Source organism: Aulonocara stuartgranti (assembly GCF_965226115.1).
Source record: "Aulonocara stuartgranti genome assembly, chromosome: 6".
NCBI lineage: Eukaryota > Metazoa > Chordata > Actinopteri > Cichliformes > Cichlidae > Aulonocara > Aulonocara stuartgranti.
In genome coordinates, this window is record NC_138944.1 from 5,409,554 (window position 1) to 5,427,673 (window position 18,120).

Here is an 18,120-nt window from a genome sequence, read left to right on the forward strand (position 1 = left end):
ACACACACACACACACACACACACACACACACACACACACACACACACACACACACACACACACACACACACACACACAAGCAACAGCTCAAAGTGGAGCTTATTTTCTAATCCAATGCTAAAATGTGTATGTATTTATAGAACATTATTTAGATTAACACTGCATGATGGTGTCATTTTCCTGTTGAATGACGTTTTTGCCTTTGTTATTCTGTCCGTTTCCACAGAGTTAGAAGAGCTCAAAAGTGATCCATAGGGTGTGGTCAAATTTGATGTCACATTAGAGTAAAATATGCATTTTTAATGCATTTTTTCAATGAAATGGAGGCTTCATCTTGTGTAATATGTACTTTAGTTCTGATAAAAGATGCGATTCAGAAACATTTACCTTTTGCACACGATATCACTTTTGTCAAATGTTTGACTGTGCAGTAATCTGACTCTTGCTTCCACTGGAAATTGGTTAGTGGGCTTTCATCCAGACAAAAAAGGTTAAAAAAGGTTGGCTCTGTGCCGTTGTTATTGATCAGGATCATTAGTGGCATTTTTTTTTATATCTGTCTGAAGAAAACCTTTGCGGTTAAATTTAGTTGAAAAGTCAAGTCATTTTTTAATGCCGTATGACTCCCTGAATGCATTTATGCCACAAAATGTCTACAGTTTGGTGTAGTAAAATGTGAGTTAAACATGGCCCTACAACAGACTTACCACTTGTTGAGTCCTGCCTCCTGCCATAAGACCATGAGCTAGCCGGTCAATGCTTAATTAGAAACTAAAATATGATTCAGGCTGTAAATGAGTAAAATGCCACTGCCGGTGTGCTGAGCTTTTCCTCACACATCCTCTGAAAACTATGAATAAATGTGCTGTTTGCATTTCCTAGTTTTTTAAAAATCTATTACATGGTTGTTTTTTCCCCCAACACTGTGATATGCAATACACACTATAATCATTACAATATTAACACAGTAATCAAATTACATATATATTAGCTCAGGTTGTTTTTTTTCAGATAGCTGTGTCTGCTATAAAATTAGAGAAGTAAACAAAAATCTCTGCCAGAATAGTTTTACCTAATGCTGAAGCTGGGCAGGGTAAGAAATGCTGCAGAGAAACACACACACACACACACACACACACACACACACACACACACACACACACACACACACACAAGCTGACTAAAGGGGCTACAGCAGCACTTCTCCTTCCCCACACTTGTGTTTTCTCATGTACATTTATTCATTCACTTTGCCATGATAGCTATCTTTTGGTTGTTTCTTATTTACTTTGATTTGAGTTGATCTTCTCATTTAATTTTCTGGATTTTGTTTCCTGTTTTTCTAACGTCCTTCACCTGTGTTAATTACCTGCAGCTTAGTCTTTGCAGAGTTTGTATCTATAGTGATCTTTCCTCTGTGAAGAAGATGTTCCACATGTTTGTCATAGCTAGCAATTTAAACCTACTCTGTTTAGTTCTATTTTCTCATGTGTAATTTCGTTTATATTCTTACAGTCTTTTTGTTTCCTGGTTTTGTTTTTTGGCCATTAAAAGCTTATTTTCATTAGATGCCTCGTTTAATTGTACACAATAGATGCTTATTAGAATTTCCCTCTATCATCTTCTTCTCCATGTGAACCATGTCAACCTCTCACACAAGTTAAACATTGAAGTCGTCTAAAGAATTTTTGACATCATAAAAACTAGCAGCTTAAAGCAGTGTGGTGTACAAATTTCAAGCCTCCACAAAAAAACAGTCAAATATGGTTAGGGTGAATGCTGGGAATCGTAGTATAGCCATGATGTGAAAGAGGGTTGTGACATTAATCTCTGGGGATGATGCTCAGTGGCAATTGCGCTTAAATCAATACTAGATGTAAGAATATCATGTATATCATGGTAAAAATGTATGTGTGTATATACTGTCCATGACAATAAAACTACATTCTTAGTTGTTATATAAAAATGTCCTATTAATCATCAATGGCATAGAAAAGCTCCGCATTTATGAGCAAAACAAAGAGATAAGCTAACACATGTCTGAGAGCAACATTTCCACAGCCTCCAATACGTCACAATACACCACAAAACTGGTTCTGGGAAAACTGGAAACAACAAAATTGTTTCACTGCTTGAGGTACAACCGTAAAGGTGGAGACACTGGTAGCCAGTGATGTGCAACAAAAAAAGTAAATAAATGACACCACCAAGCATCATCATAGCTCTGGGGCTGTGTTGAGAGCCAAAGCAAACTGTGCATGGATGCGGTTACATACTGATCGGTCTAGGATAGGATTCCAAACCAAATGGTCGTAAAAGTCCTAAAAGCAGTTAGCAAAAAAGGTCAACCCCAGATACAACATCCCAGGTAGAAAACATTTTATTCTGGACATTACTGTGAAGCTCCTGTATTGTTATAAGGTTAAATAAGTTTAATTATTGTTAAACTAAAGTGTTAACCAGTTTAGCAACTTCACACTCTGACCTCAGGATTATCAGAAAACAACATCTCAATCATCCAGGTCATCGTAAAGGACCAAGGTCATTCCTTCAAGGACACCAATGTTCACATTTTGGACAGAGAAGACAGATGGTTTGAAAGAGGAGTGAAAGAAGCCATCTATGTCCACTGTGAATGATCCTCATAAAACAGAGGCGGTGGTTTATGACACCAACTGTCTCCCATCTATAATCCAGTTTTGAGATCCCTTTCCAGACGCCTTAACGCCCACTCACATCCTGGGCCTTCTGACCTTAGGAAATCACATGATAGGGTGGGGCTAGGTTTCACGATGGCTGTATCCCAATTCAGGGTCTGCAGCCTTAAAGTACGCGTTTCAAGGCCGATTACGTCACAGCGGCGCGCCGAAGGCTGTCCCAATTCAAAGGTTGCTCGAAATGCGGCCCTGAAATGCGTCCTTCATTTCCCTGAATTTTAAGGCTGTGGCAGTGTAGACTTCGTGGCCCAACGTATCCCAGAATGCATGGATGCGGTGGGTGTGGATAATTTTGCCGAAAAAAAACGGCGAATGAGGGGTGCCCGAAGAGTAAACTTTAAGTAAGTACTGAATATTATGTCACTTATTTATGTGCAAATGTTTAATAACGAAGAACATTAAAACATTACTGTTGGCCACATGTCGGCAAAGTTATGTGACATTAGTGACGTTTGTACTAACTTGGTTTTAAAGCCTCCACTTTAAAATATACGCCGTTCAATAGCTGAGCTTAATCCTACAGAGAATGGTCAAAGCTCATGTAGAAAGAAACAAACAAATGAACAAAAGATTTTCTCCTTCATTTCTGTCCAAACAAAGCTGTATGACACGTTTCCAGCTGTTAGTATCATGGTTGCTAGGCAACCTGGGCAGTGCAACGGAGGCTAGACCGTCCCATTTCACAAGCCTTGCACTTCCGGCCTTAGCGGTCTTTAAGTACGCGGCCCTTGAGGATCGTTGAGGCTGCGTACTTTAAGGCTGCAGACCTTGAATTGGGATACAGCCGATGAGTTGGCTGATTGTGACCTTTTCACACCTTGGCTTGTGCGATTAGGTAGAGGATCGTTAGGGGGTCCATTGTGCTCCTGGGAGGACACTCCCATAGGGCTTAAATATGGGACTCTCCACCATTTGATCTTAGAACTGAAGAAGCTTCTCGGATGAGAGGTGAAACGTCTTCAAGCAACTTAAAGAAGTCCAGACACTTTTCTTTCTAAGCTCCTTAGACATCGGAAAACAACGCAAAAACTCATTGGAAAAGGATGGAAAATGTCTTTGATTATACTTGCACTATTAAATCCTGCTACCTTTAATCTGCACTCCCCAACTGTTGCGCAGTATTTTTTTTTTGTTATTTTGTTTGATTTTTTTTTATCACTGAAAATGTATTTATTGCAAATTTACTGAAGCATTGCAATATCATTTTGAAGCTATATTACCCACCCCTACACGACAGTCTCTTGTCTCTCAAAAGACTGTGGCTGCTGTTGACAGGAAAGGCTGTGAGCAGAGACTGAACTCTCAAAATACAGTGGAAAATACAAATAATCCAAAATAAGTCACAAAATATACACAGGCGTCTGATAATATACTTGGGTGGCCTCGCCAACTAAAGTGTGGGAAACACTGTAATAACCACTAAACATTTTGTAGCTTTGACACAGCAAACATGTTAGCATTGGGAATAGACCGAGCACCTTGAAGCAACTGTTGTGTTCTGAATTGGTGCTACATTAATATAACTGAACTGAGCTAAAAAAAATAATTTGTCTGTAAAGTCAGATGGCACTTGTAGTCTTAAAGAAATATAATGACATAAATAATATTATCCAAAAACACAATTCACTCAAAATGTCCAGAGCAGGGGTGTCAAACATAAGGCCCAGGGACCAGAACTGGTCCGGGAAAACTCTAGCCCCTAAATTGCTTTAGAAAATGTTAAGTAGGGCTTAAATATTTTGACTTTTAAACCTATTTTAATACGTTTTATAGGTTTTCCTACTGATAAAGACCTTCCCCACAGCTTTTCACACTATACCAAAGTAACTAAATAACTGAAAGGCTCCTGTTGTTTTACTTTGGGCTAAAGAAATTTCAAAAGGACATGTTCTGGGACTTTTAAAATTACAGGACACTGCCCAATGCGCTACTATTACTTTCTTCTTTAGTTTTACATATTTATTTATTACATTTTAAGCCCAAATAGTTGTGCTGACACATTTCTTTCCTTCACTTCTTTTTCCTTTAATAAAATATCTCAGGAATTAAATGTATAGTTAAACTTTACACTGACAGAAAGGGAAGTTTCGCCAGTCTGGCCCACCTATAATCAAAGTAACCTGTGTACAGGTTACTTGATTATAGGTGGGCCTACAGGTTACTGTGTACATAAAATGAGTTTAACATCCCTGGTCTAGAGAAAAGCTGCAAACTCAAGTCTTGGCACTCCACAGAACAATCCATCCGCCCATGCACCCTCCCTGTGACTTCTCTGTATTTTTGGAACGTTAACTAAATTAGCTATGCATACACGATGAGTATAGTAAATTCTGAAACATGCATTACTTACAACTTTTGCCTAACACTCTTACTGCACGCACAGAGACACACAGGCGCGCAGAGTAGGCAAATGGGATTACAGAGTGTGTCTGCAGGCTGTGACAGGGAGTTTGTGCGTCACTCCTGCTGAGCCAGATTAGACTGAGCTTCACCTTAGCCTTACAGGTCTGTTTGGAGTAACACACTGGCTAAACTAGACAGACACTAGTTTACTGCTCACTTACCTCTCCACTGTGCGTCTGTCTCACTGTGTTTATCCCACAGTCTTTAAATCCTCTAATATTGCCATCTTTTGTTGTGTGCACACACAAATCACATACACAAACACAATCTGTTTCATTTCAGTATTAGAGAGACAGACATTCACACACCTGCTCTCTGCCCTGGGTATCAGGGCTCCATGAAGGTGCCAGTTACAGTCCCGCTGCCCTCGCTGCTCGCCCATCACTCCACTGAAGAAGACCAGGGTGACGTGTCTTCATCTCCTGACGACAGGCATGAATCAGAATTAAGAGTTAGGGTTGTTGGAGCCTGAGTCTCTCAGCATTGTAATATTATTGACAATTTGAAACATGATTTTTATCTTCTCATCTGAAAAACTACGATTAGGGTGTGAATAATGGAGGAAAGCTTTCCTTTTAGATCGGTGAATCATGGGGAAAAACAAGCAAACTGGAGATGGAATGAGAGTGGGGGGCACTGAGGCGGAAGACAGAAAATGAGTCTAAGAAAAAGACAAAAACAGACAAGCAGAAAAAAAGAAGAAGAGTTTGACAGACAGTGCCACATGATGGCAGCGACAGGGGCTGGACAAAAGGGTTGAGGGCAGTAAACTGAATCAAGGGAGGAGGAGTACGGAGAGACAGATGAAGCAAAAAACCACACCGAGCTCCATCACAGCAGGATGGGGCTGCCTGCATCGGCTGCATGTGCTGTTTGTGGAGTCCCACTTACCCCTGCTCTGATCCAAACACCATCCATATTTAATGAGGCCCTCACAAAGCCCTGGGAAAAGAGATGCTGGGAACTCTTCTGTCCCCTCCCTCCCTTATTCCCATCTCCAACTCCCTGCTACTCAAATTCTAATCCTTCTGTCTCTTCTCTTTCATAACTCTCACTTTCTATTCATGTCTTAACCTATTAGCCCAGCATGTGACTGTGAATTAATTTTAGTCTGAGAATGTCACAATTTCCTCATTTTTTCTTAAAACAGGGAATCAGCTGTTTTAAAAAAACGACAACATGTGTGCGCTGTCACTCACTTTTTCATTCAAAAGTGAGGCTACGTGTGCTCTTTGTGACTGTATGTGTGTGTGATTGTATAACTGTATGTAAGTTTTTGTTATGTGAGCGGTAAGCTGGATTTTGTGTGTGCGTGTGTGTGTGTGTGTGTGGTTGTGCATGTGTGTGTTAAAGTGCTGCAAGCATCAATAATGTATGTAGATAATGCAGCCACTTCACTCTACCAACAACTAACAGGCATACCGACGCACACAAAGGAAGACAGAATGAGGAGAGAGAGAAAACGCATGAGGCTGCAAAGAACAGAAAGATGAGAAAGAGAAATGTGAGCAATAAAAGGGATCAAGAGGGTTAGGGTTTGACGGGCATGGAGAACATCCGGTTTGCCTACTCTGTGCTCCAGTGATTATGTAATTGATACCTCAGAAACACAAAACACTTCATTTTGAATATTTCATTATGTTTTTCATAATTTCTAAATCTGGTTTTAGGTTCGCTTGTCAGGCGATCTTGATTGAAGAGAAGTTGTTTTACACCATTATGAAAGTCACAATTCTCAGGAAACACAGGTAAGAGGAAAGATGTTTCTGGAGAGGAACAGGGTGAAACAGTGCAACGTTCTGCAAGAGGCAGGAAAACCATATGCATGTTTCATCTCGGTCCTTCATAACCAAAGCTGACTTGCAGCAGGCTCATTTCTGTGATGAAGACTAAATTTCATATTGTTTTATTCATTGATGAATGCTGTGTACACTAATTGGTCCAGATGGATATGGCTGGGGAAGGCTGTTGAATGGGAGCCACATTTAAGCAAAACTGCAAACATCAGCAAGAATGTGGCAGAATGATGATCTAGCTTTTAATATGGGAAGTGAGATGGTAGGTCTTTGCAGAATTCCTGAGGGTGTCACTGTCACTTTGTTCTGATATGTGAAGCTCCATCCGAAAACCCTATTAAAATTATTTTTATATGGTGTAGGCAAGTACACCACCTCATGCTTCAGAAAACAATCCTGTCTTTAGTTGCAATGGGAATAATCACAAGGAGGGCTCTCTCTAACCCTACTGAGAAAATGTAGAGTGTTTTTAAAAAGAACCTTCATGTGGGTGGGCAACAGTGCAGCTTTAGATAATACTTTTAAATCCTTAAACAAAGGTGTGATATTTTTCTGACTGCTTGGGAAAAACAAACAAAAATGGCATCTTCATGATAATTATAACCATGATGTCACACATGGGCTCAAGCCCTCTGAGAAAGGGTGGGTGGGGTTTATGCAAGAAGCGTCCAAGTGTTCCTTTCCTTTGCCTGGCTGCTCAGGCATATAGACAGTTACAGTTTGACTTTTACTTTTTGTCTCACCACAGTAAAACCGTAGAATTGGCTCACAGAGGCTGCAAAAACAAACTCGCTCAAGTTTAGAGATCTCTAATTAATAGCATTTACATTTGACGGTCAGTGTACAACCTACGTTAAAACACAAAATATTTTCTTATAGACGGTAGGTGTACTGGCCTCTTTATGCTTTAATACTTTAGGGTGCTTTTTAGCCTTTACTGGGATAGGATGGTGGAGCAAATATGGAAAGCTGAGTAAAAAGAGCCTTGGCATGACACACAGAAAACGACCTTAGGGTGGACACAAACGTGGGCCTCTGCATTAGCTTTACAGCATATGGGAGGCCTGTTAGACCCAGGGAGCTGGTGCCCTGTTTATGTTTTCTCATTAATTTTGTTTCTTTCCTTTCTCCTCTTGACATTAATGAATTATGTTCACAGCTTGAAGGGTAGCAGTGGGGACAGAATGCAATTAGGAGTTCACACACTTACCAGGATTGTGTGGAACCCCACGATTGTTAAGTGACACTTTGGGTGACTGTGTAGCATTGTGCATTAGAGGTGGGAATCACCATTTTATTTTTTTTATTTTTTTTATTTAGGACAGTGCATGTTAATGAACATAAAAAATAAAAATAAAAAAAAAATTATATATATATATATATATATATATATATATGAATGTAAACATGCCAGATTATAGCCAAAGGCTAATTTCCATCTGTTGTCCTTAAACATAAAAAAGTAGACATAATAATTCATAAAAATTCATCATTCATTCATAATAAAAACTCCATCACCAAACTTACACATACACACCATTCTGTTCCCAAATAAAACATTAACCATACAACTCACGATACGATATTATCACAATACTTAACGCACGATACGATATTATTGCAATTTATTGCAAAAATATTTTGCGATATTCAAATTCTGTACATAAAGGTAAACTTTATCAATATTCATTTTATCTAATATCAAAGTCTCACACTCAGTCTTTCTCTCATTTCAGTCAGTTTTATTGCTGACAAACTGAACGGTTTGTATTACAGTCTAGTCCAACTTAACTGAATGCAACCATCTGGTACAATTATAGCTATTCTGAACTTTCGCAATTTATGAAAACTATGCAGCCCATTCAGCAACTGAAGAATTTGAAAGTAAATTAAAACAAAATATAATTTTACATTAATTAAAAAAGTTTTAAACTTAATTAAAATAAAACATGTCTTAAATTAAAATAAGTAAACTGTCATGTTTATTGCTGCCAAAAAAAAAGTTAAACACATTTGGACAGTGAAGGAATGTCAGGATTCTTGCTCAGAAAAGGGAGCTGATCAACATGCTCTGAAGTCAGAGCATTTTGAAGTCAAAATATCGATTTCTGCTGTCCCTGTATCGATACATTATTAGCAAACAATTGTGTGTCTGTATGTGGTGTGAAAATCTGGAACAGTCTGAGTTTACAATTGAAACAATGCAAAAATATTCATAGATTTAAATTCCTCTACAAACATTTGGTCTGGTCACAGTATACTCAATGATGGTTTTTAGTGTGCTCTGTAATGTCTGTCCTCTTACCATTGCTGGTATGGATTCCAAGAGAGAAAAAAAATAAAAAATAAAAAAAAAATAAATAAAGAAGAGTGTGCGTATGTATGTATATATACGTGCATGTGTGTGTAGATATATATGTATGTATGTATGTATGTATGTATGTATGTATATGTATGTGTGTTTGTTACTTGTAATTATTACTGCCTGTTACCTGTGGTAATGCAATTTATAATTTATATATTCTGTATTCAGTTATGAAGGCTCTAATTGTTGTTTGCGAGCTGCCGTTGAGATGCTTGTATGTGCCCGGGGCTGTTGATAGGTCTGTATGCAATGATGGGCGTAGCTGTGGGAAGTTTATTGTTTTTTTTGTTGATGAGTGAGTATAGGGGTGGGATTTAATAAGTTTTCTTCGTCCCACTCCTTTTTCAGGCAATTTTTGTTTTTTGTTTTGTGCATTTTATGTTCAATATAGGTATTTGTTGTGCCTGAAAATGAACAAATGAATGAATGGATGAATGAATGAATGAATGAATGAACAAAATATCACGATACTAGACAGTATCGATTTTTCCCCCCACCCCTATTGTGCATGCAGGTGTGGTTGTGTGTCTCATACGCTGCATGAGAAAACGTTCCAACCATCTGTCCTTGTTCTGCTTTTCATCCAGAGTAGATACAGCACTAATCTAAGAAACATCGGTTCCCAGATCTCCCTGTCATACACCACCGCTTCTAACTCTTCCTGGAAAGATGAACTCCAGCTTATGGGTCTGCTTCGGGTCTCCTTCCAGCTGGGTATGCCTAGTGCATCCAAGTGAGATGTTCAAATCACATCAGCAGAGAGTCTACCCTGCACCCCTCTGAAATGGCAGATCTCCTCATATCTACCCAGAAACCTAACTCCTGATCAATTTTAATATTGCCACCAACTGCTAATGCCCAGGGTTAAAAGTAGGAACACAGATCGAAGACTAAAGCAACAGCTGCTCCTTTGGGCTCAGCTCTTCCTTCGCTACAGCTGCCTGCAGTAATGCGGATGCTTTGCTAATCTGTCTGTCAATTTCCAGTCTTCCTCCCTCAAAGGAAATTCTCCAAGGTACTTAAAACTCTGCCACTTGGGCAATCCTTCCTTTTCCAGCTGAGATACAAAGCCTTGTGCTTACAGGTGCTAATTCTTATTCCCAGTTGCTGTGCACTTTGTTGCAAACCACATTTTCCTCACAATAATAAACAAGACATGCAGTTTAAAATAAATGTCTGTTCTACATTCAGGTTGGTGCACATGCACACAACATGGTGACTAAGTAGTTAGCACAGTTTGCTCAAAGCAAGAAAGGCTGAACCTGAGTTCAAACCCAAGTGGGGCCATTGGATGTAGAGTTCGCATGTCCACTTGTGCTTGTGTGGATTTTCTCCAGGAATGCTGGTTTATGCTATCTACATCTGGGCAGTCTGACAAAAGAGAATTTTAATCTTAAGACTTCCTTCTTCTGGTTAAATGAAGGTTTTTTTTAAAAAAGTTACCATAGAAGGCTACCTAGGGTAATGCATCTTTACCATCACTGCAGGGTTTGAGCCATTCTTTTTTCCATACAAAAATACAACTGCTAAAATAACTAATGTGTCTTATTACCTATTGTTGTCATAAAATTAGGTCAAAAATTTGAAATAATTAAGAACCAGGATAATGTTATACTATCAATGAACCTGTTCAGCTGATGTTGTTTCACTTATGTATCTGAATTAGGATTTCTAGTAAGTTAAATTCTCTCTTAAGGACATCGTCTCTTGCTGGTACAGAGTGTAAAGTGTTAAATAAGCTTCTTTGTCACCTATTGTGTGTGCAGAGATGTACCTGGGGCAACACAGCTCTGCTGTTCTGCCTCAGAGCTGGTGTACTAGCAGGTTGACAGCCTCGAAGCTGCCAGTGCTAACAAGCTATCTGATGGCTTATACACAAAGCCAGTATCTATGCTCCCCATCTATTTAATGCACTAGTATTATTTGCTGAGCTAGCCTTACATAAAAGTAAATAGAGCGAACGCCAGTGTGCGACAGCCAATATGTGCAGCAGAACATGTTGACCTTTCCTGTGATATTTAAATAAATGCATTGTTTCTGCTGCACTTCTTGAAAGATAACTGGCCAGATGACCAGCCGTTCTTTTAGAGGAATTTTAGAGATATTTCTGAGGAAGACAAACACACCAAACTGAGAGGAATTATCTGTGAGAAAGAGACAAATAGTGACATCACTTCCTGTTCCTGACATCACTTTATGTTGATTATCCACTTAAGCAGGCTGCATTGGGTAACTTAAGTCCTTTAATGAGGATGATGCTTTTTAAAATGGCTCACCTGATCTTGTCAGTATTTACTTTTGTTGGTTGGGTCCATCCATTTGAAACAAATATTTACTCTTTACAGTTTCTGTGCCGACCCCTGTAGACAGCTCAGATGTATAAAAACACTCCACTTTGAATAATATTTTGTTTTTAATGAGTCTATTCCCATAATTATGTAATGTTGTGATTGTGTTGGACTGTGAAGCCTATCTCAAAAGAGCATTTGCTTATGCTCACCAGCCACAACACCACTACCACGAGGCAACAACAGACCTTGAAGGCGCCTACATGGTAGTCTAGCCAAGGAAGGGAGTAGGCGGTAATACACTTCTACAGCACACTATTAAGACTGAACTGCAGGAGAGACCCTCAAAGATCTGGTAGATGAATATTGTGCAACATCAGCTACCACTGATGAGCCACTGCTGATCAATCCATGTAAAAGTTCTCACTTTTCCTCCTTCAAGAAACGTCTTGATGATATAAGGCTCTTTTCCAGTCATCTTGGGGACAGTTGAAGCAAAAACTGAGCAAGTTTCAGTTTTTCGGAGGGGTGAAAGCACACAGCTGTACAGAAAATAGAGTCAAAACGATAAAAAAAAAAACTCAAGTGTTGCACAATCATCTTTTTTTCTTTATTCCTTTATTGCTGGAAGCCAAATAACAGAAAACTGAATTAATTACCCAGGGCTAACTAACAACTAAGTTAATTTTAAAAGCACAGGATGTGCAAATCAGGCTTCAAGTTACCAGATTATTATTACGCTTTACTGGATAAGAGTGACATCACATCACACTTCTAGCTCATAGGTTCCAGATTTTATGTGAATAAAGAAAAGCCTGTGTTGTGCTGACAAGCTCAAAAGTGTCAAACTGCAGATCTTATTTTGCGTAGTCAACTTGCAAGAGAAGTAATGTTTAAGAAACTCATTTCTGGGGAGAATGTGACTTTAAGTCGGCAGCTGCAACCTTCAAGTCATTCATACATAGAATTGCATAGTATGCGTAGTGTTTAAATGTAGTTTCATTACAAAAAAATACCCATGCCATATTATGTATTTTTTTATATATAATTAGTAATTAGAATTGCATGACTGAGGATTAGTTGATAACATTTTCTTTACATCTTTAAAATATGGTGTCCTGCGCCGCACATTTTTGCAGAAATGGAGGACTATTTAGGAGTAACTACTGCTGTCACGGTTCCTCAGTTTTTTCTTGTGTTCTGACTTTCTGTGTTCTTTATCCAAGTCTGAGTTATTATTATGAGTGTATTCTAGTTTCTCATTGTTTCGTCATCTAGTTCAGTATTTCCAGTGTTTCCTAGTTTCGTTTTTCATGTTTCTAGTTACTCTCGTATCTTAGTTATCTCTTGTTCATCTGAGTCTTGTGTGTCCTTCCTGGCATCCCATGTATGTAGTAGCTCATGTCTCCATGTTTGCTTACATTTTGTGTATGTCAAATTTGTGTGTCTAAGTCTGTATCTGTGTTTAAACTTTGTTTTATTTTGGTTAGCTTGTGTTCCTTGTGTGCTATTTTAAGTTTTGCTTCCATGACCTGCATACCCCACAGATCTTGATAGTTGTTGCTTATAACCAACAGGGTTTTTTTGTACTGCCACAAAGCAAGGAACTCGACAAAAAATGTCAGACATACTATTCATGAGTAAACAAAAGTACAACAATAATAAAAAAAATTATCTTCACTAAAAATGTTTTGAGAGGTTTAAACAAAACTATTATCTATAGAACGTCCCTCTTTTTCTGGTATGAGATATAGTAATTTAGTAATCCAAAGTATTCCAATTACTTAAAAAAAACAATCAATTGCATCACTAATGTCAAAAGTTAATTTGTCCTAATCGACTGGTTGCATTTCAAACTGCTCTGACCCAACTCTCGTCCTATCTGTTAGATGTTTGGTGGCTTTTCAGTGCGTCACAGTATGCGTGTGAGACATGGTGAGTGTCAATATACTGGACAAAACTGTGACATTCAGCCAAAAGTTGAGTGACCTTATGTCTCTAAGCTCAAACATGCAAACATATGCGTGTCTGTCAGCTTACTCTGCCTGTGCTGTAAACTGTCACAAAGTGCTGAAATGTAAATTTTCTACAGCTGTATGACGGCTCCAGGCAACAAGACAATGGAGTGAGTCCTAAGAAAAAGCTTAAAATACTCTTTATGATTAATAATGTCATGTCATATTTAATTGTACTACTGCAGGAAAATACATTTTTCCATACATGGGTTCTAAAACATCATCAGATCTTCTTCTAAAAGAACTAAAAAAACAAATTAAACAAAGAAATCATAAATATTAGATTTGGTTATTTATTTATAGAAGAAAATCCAATATTAAATATCTGTCAGAGGCAAATGTATGCAAATCTCAAGGACTAATGACTAAAGGTGATAATGTTTTTTGTTCATACACCAGCTGGAGGTACATAAACACAGGTATAATAGACAATGAGACATATATTTTATGTTTATGTGCTTTAAAATGAATGGCATGTTACGCTCTGTATATCTTTTGTTTTGCAGCAGTAATAATATACTCAAGTGTAATCCCACAACTGAAACACCACATCCCATTATGCTAAACTGACCAGAATCCCACCAACACTCAAATGAAGATCAGATCTGAAGTAAGAAAAATTTCTACTAACTCAGCAGACAGACAGCTGTCAGCATGTGATCCTCCCTATCCAGTATGAAATGATGGAAAGCCTCTGATACAGTAAAAGCGCTTAGAGAACTACTTCTGCTGAAAACTCTTTAATCAGGTGTTTCACACTGAAGCCAACGTGTCTAAAAGGGCCGTCTTTATGGCAGAGGAGATTAGGGTTGACCTAAAACCTTTTAGACCTCATTAGAGCAGCCATCCCGAGGTTGAGATTCACCTCTCTGCAGTAAGAAGCTGGGGAGTTTTTCGCTTTCTTTGCTTCTAATTTTCCAACGCCTTCATATTCTCAGATGTTTGGAGAAGCCTTTTGAAAGGATTTATCTCTTTCAACGTTTCAAGTAGCTTAACTACAGCACAATGTGAAGTCAGAAAGACAGCTGAGTTTTGGGAATGAGGGTTCAAAAAGTCCCATCTCGGGCTGAAAATCCATCTCATATTTTTTAGCTGGTTGTAAAGATTTAAGGCTCTGACTGTGAAGGAGGAGCTGAGGGAGATTACATTTGGAGCTAAAGTTGAAGAGTGTGCTTCTTCTCAGTATAGGTGAGAAATGTCATTTTAAGCACTTTTTAATGGTTTGAACAGTACTACACACCAAACCTCAATGACAGAACAAAAGTGCCGAAAGGCCTTTGAAGTATCCCCACACACCATTTTTGCCTGATCAAGTTTAGGCACGTGTGCACACAGAGAGGTTGACGGACACACCCGAGTTTTCACTCGCTATTAAACTTGACAAATAGGCAGCATCAAAAATGTAGTCAAGCCTAAAAATAACATCATAAATTAGTAAAGCCCGGGAGAGCCATCACAACGCAGTCGGCCCCACAGTCTTCTTCAGTTTCAATCCTGAGCATCAGGGCACGCTTTGTATTAGTGTGTCTGCACGAAACGAATCGATTTTGGGACTCACAGTCCAGCAGCAGCAGCAGACTGTGCCACCTATAAGCCAAACACAGTGGCATCAGCCCAGTCTCTGTGAAGGCTGAAGCATGATGCAGCAAAATATCTGGAGACACATCTTACTGTAAAATGCATGTAGCTGTGTGTGTGTGTGTGTTTCTGGTTGCAGTGATGCATTAGTAAAACACATTTTCATTTCACACAGACTATGCACTATTAGTTTATTCATCAATTCTTTAGCAGCAGTTGAACACAGAAACTGAGCGACTCCCAGTGCTTTAAAAGCAGCCTGGGAATGTCTCTTTAATGAATGGAGTGGAACTTGTGGAACATTAGGGACGCCTTCCAGCCCTTTCTACACAGTCTACGTCTCAGATTGTTGCTGAAGCTTTAAAAAAAATCCCTCATCCACCTGCCTCCGCCCCTCCATTAATCTGACTGAGATGGATTTAAACAGGTGAAGCTGTGAATGGGTGCCATCTTTCACCTGCACTCTTTAAGCTGCGTGTGTTTTAAGGGGAAAGATCGGAGGAAGTTAATGAGACTTCTAAATGTGGCAGATTAACTTTTTTAATTAAGAACATGAATTGAAAATTAAACCTTTACTTTTCTTTGCACTGTGAAACTAGCAGGCTAACAATAAGCAAGTTTTTTTTCTTATTTGATTTTTAAAACAAATGTCCAGCCAACTGAGCCAAAGCACCGTCTAATTTGCTTCGAGAGCTTGCGCTCATGCACGTAAGGGAAATAAAGGTAATATCGGTGCACAGAAAATGTTTCTAGCACCTCTATGTGTGCTCAGTGTTCATCCTGGTTGGTTGTAGGTGTAAAGACCTTACCGAGTAGCGGGTTTCCGCTCTCTAATCCCCTCCTGAGCGCAGGGCGGGCCGTCCCGACCGTCCTGTACGTGGAACAACTTCGAAAAGCGCCGCAAAAAACCCCGCCGCACCTCGAAGAAGTGCAGTTAATCCATATCACCTGGGTGTGGGCAACGAGAGGCTCGAAATCCCCCACAGAAAGCAAAAGTTGCGTTTGACGAAAGTCCCCGCGCAGGTAAGCGCGTGTGATGCGGATGGGGTGAGGCGCGCACAGCTTAGGCGACGGTAATCCTCTCTATCTGTCTCTCTTCCCCCCCACCTCACCCACCCCAGTCTCTCTCCCCCCCCACCTCACCCTCCCCAGTCTCTCTCTCTCTCTGAAACACTCACAGGAACTTTCAGCAGTGATGTCAGACTCCGACATTAACGAGAAAACAAACAGCAAAGAAACGTACGGCGCGAGCTCCCTCTTGTTTGCACACCTGCATCTCTTTGTATCTTTTGTCCGCTTGCGCGCATCCAGTGCTGCCATACAAATATGCCGAATACTGATATACAAACAGGGCGGGGGGACTGGGTTCAAACAAAAAACCTTCCTGTGCTTTATTTAAACTGGGAAGCCACACACGACACACGACCAGCTGGCTTAAAATAAGAAAGAAGTAGTGGAGATAACTAAATTGTCCCCTTTCGCCCTCTACTGGCGTTTGTGTTGCACGTTTGTGTTTCACCTCCTGAAATATCCAAGGCTAGGTTTGCATGTTGTACTTAATCTTTTCATTTCCACCTGTTTTGTTAAGTATCCCCAAACAGCAGTAGCTCTATTGCTATAAAACCACAAAAATAAACAGCCTATGTGGGTCACGTGTCCAAATTACAGTATTACAAATTACAGTATTCGCAGCTGGACAACCTAGAGGGACTTTAAGTAAAAATATCAATATGTTATAAAAAATATTAATATGTTATGGTGCATTTTAATGTAGTAGGCAAGTCTGGTAACAGATACACTAGTAAGACGAATGTATAGCTGTGTATAGATTCTTGAAGACTCCATACCTCTACAGTGGGGATAATTGTGTGTTTTGATGGTTCCCATGGAGTGTACAGGTTAAAAAAAATCCATCTAAATTCTCCCGTTTGTTGAATCTGAAAGCCATAGAATTGTATTTATTTGTTTTCATCAAACCAGTCACTCGGCACATTATGGATAAAGGAATAGAAATATTTCATCACAGGATAATGGCAATGACTCAGAACCACTTTGTGCTAATTTAAATGCTATTTGATGGAAACTTGAGCGCATAAGGGTCCCAACAATTAGCAATGACTGTTGTCATCTGCAATTAAATGTGCATCAAGTATGCGTTCAGTTTTTGTTCTTCACTCATAATGAATCCAGCATTTTGAACTCAAACATACAAACACCTTTATGGAGTGAAAGATGATGCACATAGTGATGCTGAGCAGCATCGCTACAACAACAACAATCAACTTATGGTACTTTATTCTGTAAGGTAGAGACCCTACAATCAGACAATCCCCTATGAGCAAGTACATCGAAGTGATGAGAAAAGAGATTTTCCTTTAATAGTAAGTTAGGGGTAACCTCAGCATGGGGCTGAGGGATAAAAAAGAAGCATAGTAAGATAATAAACAGGAGAAAAAACAGACTACAGACTACACAAGATTATGCAAAGATCCATGATGTGTAAGCATCATCAAGGAAAACAATTCAGGAACATGGAAGATCTCCCAGCAGCCCAAGCTTTTTGTACTTTTCTCACAGATTTCCTTTTTTCAAACTTTATTTTTTTCACATATGAAAATATGGGCTCATTAAAAAAAATTGTTATCCACTACATCCAGGTTCATGGATGTAGTGGACAAAGATATGCAGAGGACGTATATGACAGAGGATCTAAGGATCGGATGCAGTGGAGCAAGCTGTTCCACTGTGGCGACCCTTAAAGGGAGCAGCCTGAGGAAGAAGAAGATCCTGTAGTGGTGCAAATATGCAAACAGGGATTAACAATATCATCATCAGGAGTGGAGCAATGTTGAAACAGAGTGGAGAGGTGCTTCAAGACATTACAGAAAATGTAAAATTCAAATGCAGAACCAAGATTTGTGCCTCATTTAAAATGCAGGTTAGGCCAACTTGGGGTT

At 39.2% G+C, this 18,120-nt stretch overlaps 1 protein-coding gene across 9 annotated transcripts in view; it reads right to left on the reverse strand.

Annotated features, from left to right (window-relative positions):
• frmpd1a (FERM and PDZ domain containing 1a) overlaps positions 1–18,120 on the reverse strand; it is a 112,478-nt gene that overhangs the window by 35,963 nt on the left and 58,395 nt on the right. For 5 of the 9 annotated variants that reach the window (XM_082536517.1, XM_082536516.1, XM_082536513.1 and 2 more), the window contains one exon: positions 5,430–5,543. The gene's annotated coding sequence lies outside the window, so the exon portion shown is untranslated. Of the gene's footprint in view, positions 1–5,429; positions 5,783–15,972; positions 16,279–16,341; positions 16,589–18,120 lie in introns of those variants that run through there. The other 4 variants (XM_082536518.1, XM_082536511.1, XM_082536509.1 and 1 more) reach the window with 4 other exon arrangements.